At 45.9% G+C, this 11272-nt stretch overlaps 1 pseudogene across 1 annotated transcript; it reads right to left on the bottom strand.

Annotated features, from left to right (window-relative positions):
• Positions 1-241: 241 nt before the first annotated feature.
• Positions 242-9763, bottom strand: LOC148660412 (E3 ubiquitin-protein ligase TRIM39-like; annotated as a pseudogene). Its single transcript, XR_015939779.1, has 5 exons — positions 8861-9763; positions 8461-8556; positions 7897-8130; positions 5782-5933; positions 242-1083 (listed from the first exon to the last, which is right to left on the bottom strand). The product of XR_015939779.1 is annotated as an E3 ubiquitin-protein ligase TRIM39-like (transcript).
• Between the last annotated feature and the right edge of the window lie 1509 nt (positions 9764-11272).

The raw sequence follows: 11272 nt of genomic DNA, 5'->3' as shown, positions 1-11272 counted from the left end.
CTTCCTCACAAGCTCCTCCAGTCACATGACATGTGGCCCCACCCCCCATCACTCAGACTGTAAGGACACGCCCCTTCCTGTCTGGTGTGAACAGTTTCCTGATGGAGAGACTTGTAGTATAATACATGAGATTATACTATTGTGAACATGCTACACAGTGTAGCTGATGAGCTCTTAGCCTGTTTGTTGTAGTTAGCTCTCTTTTTCAGGGTTAAAAGCAGAAAATAAATGAGAAGTAAAGTTGTTGACAAAATGATGTATTTTATTATACTGAATCACAAACACTTCATAGTATTCGATTGGGCAATACAAAAACAGCAAAATCAGTTTTGGGATTTTATAAACATCTTTAAAAAAAGGTGAAAGAAATTATAAATCTCAATTAAAAGGAAATAAAAGAGAAACAAGAAGACAAAGGAGAACAATTTGATCTATGCAAGAGTTGAACTAAATGATTTATTTTCCCAGAAAGCTCCTGTCACAGAAAATGTGCTGATTCAGTCTGTGTGACTGACAGGACAGATGATCAGTGGGGCTGAGTTTGTACCTCTACTATTGTTATAGGGGCTGAGGTATGGGAAGAGTTTCTCAGTGAAGGAGGCAGTGAAGGTGTAGATATGAGACCTGTTGTCCACATTGTAAAAGGAGACCTGTCCCCCCTCATAGTCCACATACACCCCCACCTTCTGGGGCTTCTGGCTTAGGGGGAGGAGGACAGAATTAGCCTCATACCTGTTCCCATTCCTTAGATAAAGAACCCAGTAACCATCCTGGCTGGTGTATGTGTTCTGGCCCTTCCTGTTGATGGACTCTCTGGCGACTCCTAAATCCCAACCACTCTTCTCCCCCACCTTCACCTCCCAGTAGTGTCTCCCTGAGGTGATCCCATCCTTTCCCAGGACACTGACAACATAATCAAATCTTTGTGGATTGTCAGGGAGATACTGCCATGTGTCTCCATATCTCACTTGTTTCCCATCCTCAGACAGGATGAGCCATGGAGCTGCTGTATTGGGGTCCAGAGTCACATCAGCTGTGGATCAGAGAGCAGACAGACAGGATGAAATGATCTGTATCTCACTCCTCTCTCAGATGAAAGTACAGATGCAGGTGTCTAGAGTGTGTATCAGGATTCACACCAACAGAAAGCTCACTGCAGTAAACTACAGTTCTGTTCAGTCTGCACAGAGATAAAACTCTTACTGAATGTGTGTAGTGTAGGCCCAGGAGTCATGTATTTCCCAGCAAACGCACTCACAATGGCAAGGTATAAAAACAAAACTAAGAAATTCTGGCTTGGTTTGCTGAGGGTTATTCTATCAACTAACCACCTCAGGTGTGTTCCTTCCCCAAAGGAGAAATATAAAATAACAACAAAAAAACACAAGCTCAGTAAACACTGTTGTAAAACACTAGTTTCTTCTCACACCAGCACATCAAACTCCTATCTCCCACAACAACCAGTGCTGCACAATGCTTGGACACACAGACACATACACACAAACAGTACCAGCAATAAATATTTCAGAATTCAGAACATTTGGAATATATTCCTCTCTGATGAATGATCTACCTGCATGAGGTTTATTAGGCCCTTTTGCAAACAAGAAATGGACTTTTTCTACAATGTTTAAATAGGTAAGGTGATTTTTATCCCTCTACTTTGATATATTAGTGCTCATTGCTATCTGATGAGAATAGCGTCTTTTATATTTTTATATTTTCTCCTTTCTTTCTTCACAACCTGCTGGCTATGAAATGAACCAGATTAAGTAGGACTGACGTATTTCCACCCTCACCTAAAAAACTCTGTGATCTGAACATACCTTGCCAGTAAATATTTAGTTAGAAACTGTGACAGAGTAGATTGATTAATTAATTAATTACACAAAACCCGTTGTCCTCTTCTCCACTGTTCTGGTACAGTTTGCACGTGATGCCTGCAGTCACAGGTTCACATCACTGGTTTGGGTTGAACTCGTCTGCAGTCACTGGCGCTTGTTTGTGTCCAGCAGGTAAAAATAAAGAAAACACTTCAGAAAGTGTCAGGATTGTGTGGCCAGCGTGTAGTGGACATGACAGTGTAGACAGGACCGGTCCAGATGCTCTGGATGTTTTCTGATATGACTGGAGAGACTGGGCAGGCGGACCTGTGGAAATGGGCTCTCCTGGGTTGGTCAGGACAGACAGGCCCAGCCCGGCTGAGATGAGCTGTGAGCGTGTGCAGAGCTCTCACACTGCGAGAGTCTGGCTCCTTTGGGAGAAAGTGTCTTTAAATCTGAAGGAGACCTGATGATCCACTGTGTGCAGATCACACGGCTGAGGGCATCTTTATACTGATGGATACATTATTTCACAAGAAGAAAAATGATCAGACTGTCTTTTCATGGTTATTCTGGTTCCTCTCTATCAGTTAGATTGTAAAAGTCTCGTTAAGACAAAATTCTTAGAAGCTGAAATTGCTGCCACTTCATTAACAATAACAGGAGCCCTGAGTCACACAGGCAGTAACTGCAAGCTTGTCTCCTCCTGCGCTGCTGAGGACAGTAATAAAAAGGATCTGTTGTTTGTGTGTGTTAAGAGCTGTCTGTCAGTGTATTTAACTCTGTCACCTGAATTAAGGCTGAAGTTGTCTTTACACAAGACAGGGGAACCCGAGAGAGAACAGACAAAGCTTGTGTGTGTCTTTTTTTTCTTGTTCGTTACACACAAATCAGTGTAATACTTATGGAAACCTGAAAAACAGACATTGTGGGTCAGTTGTAACGAACTGACACAGCGCACTAACTGGAGCTCAGCCCCTGGTCAGCACACAGCTCCGTGTTAAACTAGCGCGCCAACTTCAGACCAAGAGCAACGAACTTGGCCGCTGAAATCAGTCCGCAGCTCCGAGCTGAACCTGCTCTCCACTGCAACGAGCCCAGAGTGAGAGCTGCTGCCCTCTAGAGGTGACTGGAGTACAGGACTGACTCCCAGCGCCTCTTCACATGGGGAGAGAGCTCAGTGTGGGACAGGCGGAGCTCTGGATCACAGGAGAATAGAGGGGAAACAACACCGGCACTACGGCAGGAAGTCATGTGTCCGTCACTTGGAAAAGTATTTTAATGTTTAACTAAAATTGCTTTCCAGTTAAACAACATTGATAAACAATGAAGTTTGTTAATGTTTATTCATAAAAGTAATTTATTAAAACTGATTTTTTTTGGATATCTTTATTAGTAGCTGTATGTAAAGTATTTTGTATGCAATAGTGAATTTTCAGATATTCCAGGGAGAAGAGAGAACTAAAAATAAAAAAATATTTAAATAGGTTGTGTGTTTTGTCACATTCTGGTGTGAATTGAACAGATTTGTGATTTTTTTGTTGTGATGAGACTCTACAATTGTATTTCTTAAGGGAAAGCAGGAATATTCAGAAACTGGGGGAACAGATATTAAAGTTATGTAGTCAAATATAAAGGTTAAAGAAATAAAAATACTGTAATCACCATCTTTTTAAAAGTGATGATTTGTGTCAGTTCTAGATGAAGGCAGTCTGCAGGAATGGCTGTAAGAGCTGATGGAAGGACATCTGTGGATATTACTGCACAGAATGATTTCACCTCAATAACTTTCCTTACTCGTTTCGACATCAGTTTGCTGGACTAATAATTAATTTCCCACCAGATCTCACTGTTTTCCCTGTTTGTATTTGTTGAGCCATGTGTTGGTGATCCTGCTCTTCAAGGCTCAGCTGTGTGAGTCTGCAGGTGTGTGTTCATGCTGAAGATCACGATGGTCAGGTACAGTATAACTCCTACAGGCAGCGCCTGGCTCAGACAGACTACAGAAGGAGAGAACCTGGCAGTTCTGCTGCAGACCAGTGAAGAGAGCTTTCCCTGGATGGCCAGGTGAGAGGATGGAGTCACTGGTACTGAACTCCTCTGTGCAGAACCGTGCGTCTCGAGAGCAGTGCCAGCAGGAAATGCCGAGTGGCCCTCAAGCTAATAGCAGCGAGGGGCCACACCTCCTCCTGGGTACCAGTGCAACAGCTCCAGAGCAGCCCAGAGTTACCATGGAGATACAGCAGGGAGCCCAGAGTCTCCCCCTGAACCAGGAGACACTGACCCACGGTGCGAGGGAGCAGCATCCTGAAACTGAGGACAGGGGCTCGGCCTTCAAGACCACAACAAAATCAGACAAAATGGTGGAGGAGTTTTCTCAGCACAGAAAAGAGGGACTGAGTGAGGCAGAGCAGGGACAACCAAGGACTCTGCTACGAGAGTTTGCAGATGTGTTTGCTGGAAGAGAGGAAGACTGTACTCGTACAAACGAAGCTCAGCGCACCATCGACACTGGCGAAGCAAGACCCATCTGCATCCCTCCCCCCGCCTGGCCATCCACAAGAGAGCCGAGGCAGAGGAAGCAGTCCGGGGTCTGACTGCAGCAGGGGAGATCGAGCCCTCTGACAGGCCCTGATCTCCCCCTGCAGAAGGACGCTTCACTGCTGGTCTGTACAGACTACAGGGACTCAACAACGTCACCAAGAAGGACTCTTGTCCCCTGAGCCACACTGACGAGGTGCTGGATTATGTCTCAGGGTAGCGCTGGTTCAGCTCTCTGGACCTGTACAGCAGCTACCGGCAAGTTGAGGTGCCCCAGAGGTCAGGCCAGAGACTGCCTTCTCCAGAGGTCAGGGGCTGTGGCAACACACGCTCCAGCCTTCTGGACTGTGCCCTGCCCAGCCAGCTCTGAGCGGCTGATGGGAAGGGAGCTCAGTGGCGTGCCCAGGTCAGAGTGCCCGGTGTGCCTGGATGACCCTCATTCTCCAGGTCCTGGACAAGTGAAGAAAGGTCAGGGACCTCATGAGGAGGACAGGTCTCTAGACTTACTGAAGACATGAATCTCCTACAGCAAGAGACTGGTTTCCTGGGAGCTTCTGAGCCAGAAGGGTCTCCACAGCCCCTGAAGAGGAGAAACACTAAACTCCTGTCCAGCCCCCCGGTCAGTTAAGGATGTACTGTAAGGAGTTTCATTGAACCGGCCTGTGACCCTGCTGTGACCTTTGTAAATGACAAGTTCCTGTCAGTGACAACAGACTCACCTGCATGTTTGCGGAGCCTCTCAAACTCTGGAAACAGAGAGAAAGATGTTAGAGAGCTGAGAGCACATTCCTGCTGGAGTCTAGTCTCCAGGTGTGCAGTGTTGTGTGTTGTAGTGCTGTGCTGATCTCTCAGGCAGGACAGTAACACACAGGAGTGTGTTGTCTGGCCAGTGGAGCTGTGGGTCTGTAAGAGACACTGACAGCTCATCTAGGTTGTTATCACACAGTCCAGCTCCACACCTCCCACTGCCTCCAGTACAAAGACAAGGACAGGAGTGACTGAGCAGCCTCCTCACAGGAGTCTGAGCCCTTTCTCTGTTCCAGAGCTTCTGACTGTGAAGCACTGAGGCAGAGCTGAGGCTCAGGGACAGAGAGCAGTTCAAACTCCCCTGTGGGAGGAGCAGCATCACACAGTACTTTCTCCAGCTGAACACACCCCTGACACACAAGATCACCCTGCTGCACACCTGATCTCAACACAGACAGCAGTGAAGACACACTGTTCACAGTCCTGATCTCAACACAGAGAGCAGTGAAGACACACTGTTCACACACCTGATCTCAACACAGACAGCATTGAAGACAGTCCTGTTCATAACACAGCAGAAGAGACACACAGTTTCTTCATAGTAGATTGATTGAGTGCCATTGACAGGTGTTTAGAACCTCATAGACAAGCTGTGTTCAAACAGTAATACTCACTGACTCCAGGCACTTTCTCCATTTCTTCAATGAGTCTGTCCTCCAGCTGACACACAGCCTTGCTCAGAGCCCCCAGACAGAGATCAGGGTGAACAGGGATGTCAGACCAGTCCTTGGGGTGTGGAGGGGAGCACAGGGAGGGGAAACTCTACAGCAGGAGAGACTCAGAGTCATGGGGGGTCACAGCCTTCTAAGGCAATAAGTTACCTCTGAGTCTGAAACCTAGAGCCCAGTATAGATCACTAAGAGTCACACAGTGAGCTCTCTCTGTTCTCTGTAGATACTGTATCTGCTCTCTACAGTGTGTGCTGACCTGTAGGCCTCTCTGCTCTCTGTAGATACTGTATCTGCTCTCTACAGTGTGTGCTGACCTGTAGCTCTCTCTGCTCTCTGTAGATACTGTATCTGCTCTCTACAGTGTGTGCTGACCTGTAGGACTCTCTGCTCTCTGTAGATACTGTATCTGCTCTCTACAGTGTTTGCTGACCTGTAGGCCTCTCTGCTCTCTGTAGATACTGTATCTGCTCTCTACAGTGTGTGCTGACCTGTAGCTCTCTCTGCTCTCTGTAGATACTGTATCTGCTCTCTACAGTGTGTGCTGACCTGTAGGACTCTCTGCTCTCTGTAGATACTTTATCTGCTCTCTACAGTGTGTGTTGACCTGTAGGACTCTCTGCTCTCTGTAGATACTGTATCTGCTCTCTACAGTGTGTGCTGACCTGTAGGACTCCCTGCTCTCTGTAGATACTGTATCTGCTCTCTACAGTGTGTGCTGACCTGTAGGACTCTCTGCTCTCTGTAGATACTGTATCTGCTCTCTACAGTGTGTGCTGACCTGTAGGACTCCCTGCTCTCTGTAGATACTGTATCTGCTCTCTACAGTGTGTGCTGACCTGTAGGACTCTCTGCTCTCTGTAGATACTGTATCTGCTCTCTACAGTGTGTGCTGACCTGTAGGACTCTCTGCTCTCTGTAGATACTGTATCTGCTCTCTACAGTGTGTGCTGACCTGTAGGCCTCTCTGCTCTCTGTAGATACTGTATCTGCTCTCTACAGTGTGTGCTGACCTGTAGCTCTCTCTGCTCTCTGTAGATACTGTATCTGCTCTCTACAGTGTGTGCTGACCTGTAGGACTCTCTGCTCTCTGTAGATACTTTATCTGCTCTCTACAGTGTGTGTTGACCTGTAGGACTCTCTGCTCTCTGTAGATACTGTATCTGCTCTCTACAGTGTGTGCTGACCTGTAGGACTCCCTGCTCTCTGTAGATACTGTATCTGCTCTCTACAGTGTGTGCTGACCTGTAGGACTCTCTGCTCTCTGTAGATACTGTATCTGCTCTCTACAGTGTGTGCTGACCTGTAGGACTCCCTGCTCTCTGTAGATACTGTATCTGCTCTCTACAGTGTGTGCTGACCTGTAGGACTCTCTGCTCTCTGTAGATACTTTATCTGCTCTCTACAGTGTGTGTTGACCTGTAGGACTCTCTGCTCTCTGTAGATACTGTATCTGCTCTCTACAGTGTGTGCTGACCTGTAGGACTCCCTGCTCTCTGTAGATACTGTATCTGCTCTCTACAGTGTGTGCTGACCTGTAGGACTCTCTGCTCTCTGTAGATACTGTATCTGCTCTCTACAGTGTGTGCTGACCTGTAGGACTCCCTGCTCTCTGTAGATACTGTATCTGCTCTCTACAGTGTGTGCTGACCTGTAGGACTCTCTGCTCTCTGTAGATACTGTTTCTGCTCTCTACAGTGTGTGCTGACCTGTAGGACTCTCTTCTCTCTGTAGAGACTGTATCTGCTCTCTACAGTGTGTGCTGACCTGTAGGACTCTCTGCTCTCTGTAGATACTGTATCTGCTCTCTACAGTGTGTGCTGACCTGTAGGACTCTCTGCTCTCTGTAGATACTGTATCTGCTCTCTACAGTGTGTGCTGACCTGTAGGACTCTCTGCTCTCTGTAGATACTGTATCTGCTCTCTACAGTGTGTGCTGACCTGTAGGACTCTCTGCTCTCTGTAGATACTGTATCTGCTCTCTACAGTGGGTGCTGACCTGTAGGACTCTCTGCTCTCTGTAGATACTGTATCTGCTCTCTAAAGTGGGTGCTGACCTGTAGGAAGTGGATGTGGTCCTCAGTGTGGGAGAGCTGCTCCAGCTCAGTGTTTCTCCTCTTGAGCTCAGTGATTTCCTGCTCCAGCTCTTTAATGATCCCTTCAGCCCTCCTCTCTGCTGCTCTCTGCTTCTCCTCAATCAGCTTGATGAGCTCAGCCAAGCTTCTGTCAATGGAGACCTGGAGAGCAGTGAAGACCTGCACACTGTCCACAATCTCTCTTTCTGCAGAGCTCTGAGGAGACACCAGGAGACTTCATGAGGTAACCGGAAGGAGTAAAATAACACTGAAATGTGATGATTAATAAATCAATTGCATGTATATAAATCTTCTCATTCCAAAAGTGCTTTACATTTAGGAAGAGATATACGCCACACACCCCTGTAATCTCCTCAAACCTGGGTGATACACAGCATATCTTGTCCTTTACTAGATTCAATTTTTCTTCCTCTTTCTTTTTATCTTCCTTAGTCTTCGTAAGTGTCCTCTCTCTGTGGAGGAGAGAGCAGTGACCCCAGCACTGGGCCCTGCAGTACCCCACTCAGAAGGATTGACAGGACTCACTTTGCTGAGCTCCACTGCCTGTTTGATCTCCTCCACCTTCTTCAGTCTCTCCTGGATCATCTGTTGTACCTCTGCCCCAGTCTTCTTCAGCCGAGTCTGTAGACAAACAGGGGAGCAGAGACACTGAATTCACTACTGTTGGTACTCAAACACTGGACTGAAATTCAAGTAAAACCACAACTGAAACTATTTGCTAAATCATTCATGTTCATGTATCACTGTCCAGACCACTACACTGAGTCTGTTCCTTTGAAGATGCTATTTTTGATTGCTAGGTATACACTACAGCTTTGCTAAAGGAATATCAGTTCATGAAGTAACATCACACCTCCTGATCAATACTCTAGTGATAAATCTACTACGTGAAAGTTTTACATAAAATATTCAGTTCTAAACCCACCTTTTTCTTTCTGCATTCCTGCTCTAAAGGGACAATGTTGTGTGTCCTGTGGTCTGATTCAGTGCAGAACTGACAAACACAGGTCTGGTCAGTCCTGCAGAACAGCTCCAGGAGTCTCTCATGCTTCTCACACAGCCTGTCCTCAAGGCTCTTCACAGGCTCAATCAGTCTGTGTCTCCTGAAAGCAGCTCCTTGATAGTGAGGCTGGATGTGAGTCTCACAGTAAGAGGCCAGACAGACCAGACAGGATTTCACAGCCTTGAGTTTTCTCCCAGTGCAGAAATCACAGGACACTTCTCCAGGTTTAGCACAAAGTCCTTCATCACTGCTGACTCTGGTCTTCTTGAACTTCTCAGTGATTTCTGCCAGACTTCTGTTCACACGGAGATCAGGTCTTCTGTAAAATGTCTCCTTGCACAGTGGGCACTGACACACATCACTGCTGTCCCAGTATCCTCCAATACAGGCCAGGCAGTAGTTGTGTCCACATGGAGTGGACACTGGGCTGGTGAATGTGTCCAGACAGATAGAGCACTGGAACTGCTCTTCAGACAGGACACTGCTGGGTGAGGCCATTCCTGAGCACAGAGAAGCAGAAACAGAGACGATCAGAGGAGAAGATCAGCACCATCTCAATACAACACAAACAGCACAGAGCTGATCTGGAGAGGCAGGACACCAAAATATAATGTTGAACTAGTTCAATTTTTTAGTTCAATTTTAAAGAAAATCAATAGAGGAGGGTAACTACTCCAGTAACACACCACAAAATACAACAGAACCAACAGAACAAACAAATCTCTCCTTGTTCCCCCTCTACTCCAGGAGATATACTCTGAGCCCCCAGGTGAATCTTATTTAACAGGGTGAGGCTGCAGGTTCTGTAACCTGACGCTGCAAGACTAGATGAATTTATGGATCCACAACAGATAACACATTAAACACAAAACACAGTTAAAAACCTGAACCTTGCGAGAGAGAGCTTGCTATTCTGTGTTTTTTAGGGAAGTAGTGTTTCCTGGGTAAAGATACCTGGGTTAGAGATGTATTTCCTGCTTAGCGTGCAGTTTTAGAATCGGGAGATAGGCTGCTATTTATTATGTGACAGCTGGGGTGCAGAGAGAGAGATTTAACTGCAGGTTTTATATCATTCAGTTAGAAGGCAGTTGATCTCTTATTTGGCATCTGTAGGCTTTAAGAGTTTAATAGAAATTTGGTGGATTTCTGGGTGATGATACAGAGACTCAATATAAAAGTTTGTATCTACAGCACAACACAGTCAGATATACACACAACATCACACTGATACACACTAACTTTGATTTCTGTCATGATACCAATACACACAAGGAAAATCACAGAAACACATTTGAAATTACTGTATTAAAAGTATAAATACAAATAAACACAGTGTGAAAGGCGAACAATCAGTCACATTTTAGCACATAAAATGAAAACCTGATAGCACAGTAAATATTATTGTGACCTGACCACCAGAAAGGATGACCAGTCAGGTCATAGAAAAATACAGGACATCAAAATATAACGATGAACTAGTTCAATTTTGCGGGTAAAAAAAGGAATAAAGGAGGGTAACTACACCAGTAACACACCAACAATTACAACAGGACTAACAAATCACTCACTTTTTCCCCTCTATACCAGGGTAAATACTCTGAGCCCCCAGGTGAACCTTATTTAACAGGGTGAGGCTGCAGTTCTGAACCGAACACAGCATAATAAGACCAGACAAGTCTGTGGATCCACAACAGATAACACATTAAACACAAAACACATATATAAACATTTACAACAAATACACCATCACGTTACACAAAGCACGGCCACACAGGCCATGTGACCAGAGGTATAAAACAGCCCTTCCTCACAAAAAAAGGAGAAAACTCAAACATTTGACACCATCAGATTATGATTCACAACAATAAGTCGTCTGTTTAGTGACTCACTGTCTGAGTGTACAGGACTGCAGCTAACCCTGCAGCACACTGTGCTGTTAACTGCTCGGAGACAGACAGGATACTTACACACTGGACAACCTGCTCCTGCTGCTCTGAGCTCCTCTCTCTCTTGTTCTGAAAGAAATATTTGAGTATCTGAGGCCTCTTAATAACTAGGTTTGAAAAAGGATCTGTTCACCTCACCTCTCACACCCTGTTTACCAGAGTAACGAAATATTTTCACTTTCTGTTCTCAGTGAAACACAGAGAGGAGTGCAGGAGAAGATTCTGGGAAACTGGGCTGTGGCGGCAGGTTGTGCTGTAGTCATGTGACTCACAGCTCTGTGTTCAAGGACATTTCTGTGGAGATAAGAATATTAACACTCATATCAGTATACCACCCTGGAGCCCCTCTCTCCTTGTCCACAGACTGTGAGACGGCAGCTCCTCTCTC

Source organism: Lepisosteus platostomus, chromosome 6 (genome assembly GCF_059453375.1).
Source record: "Lepisosteus platostomus isolate fLepPlt1 chromosome 6, fLepPlt1.hap1, whole genome shotgun sequence".
In the NCBI taxonomy this organism is placed as follows: Eukaryota; Metazoa; Chordata; class Actinopteri; order Semionotiformes; family Lepisosteidae; genus Lepisosteus; species Lepisosteus platostomus.
Note: the sequence above shows the minus strand (reverse complement) of the source record. Positions and strands in the feature narration are given on the sequence as shown.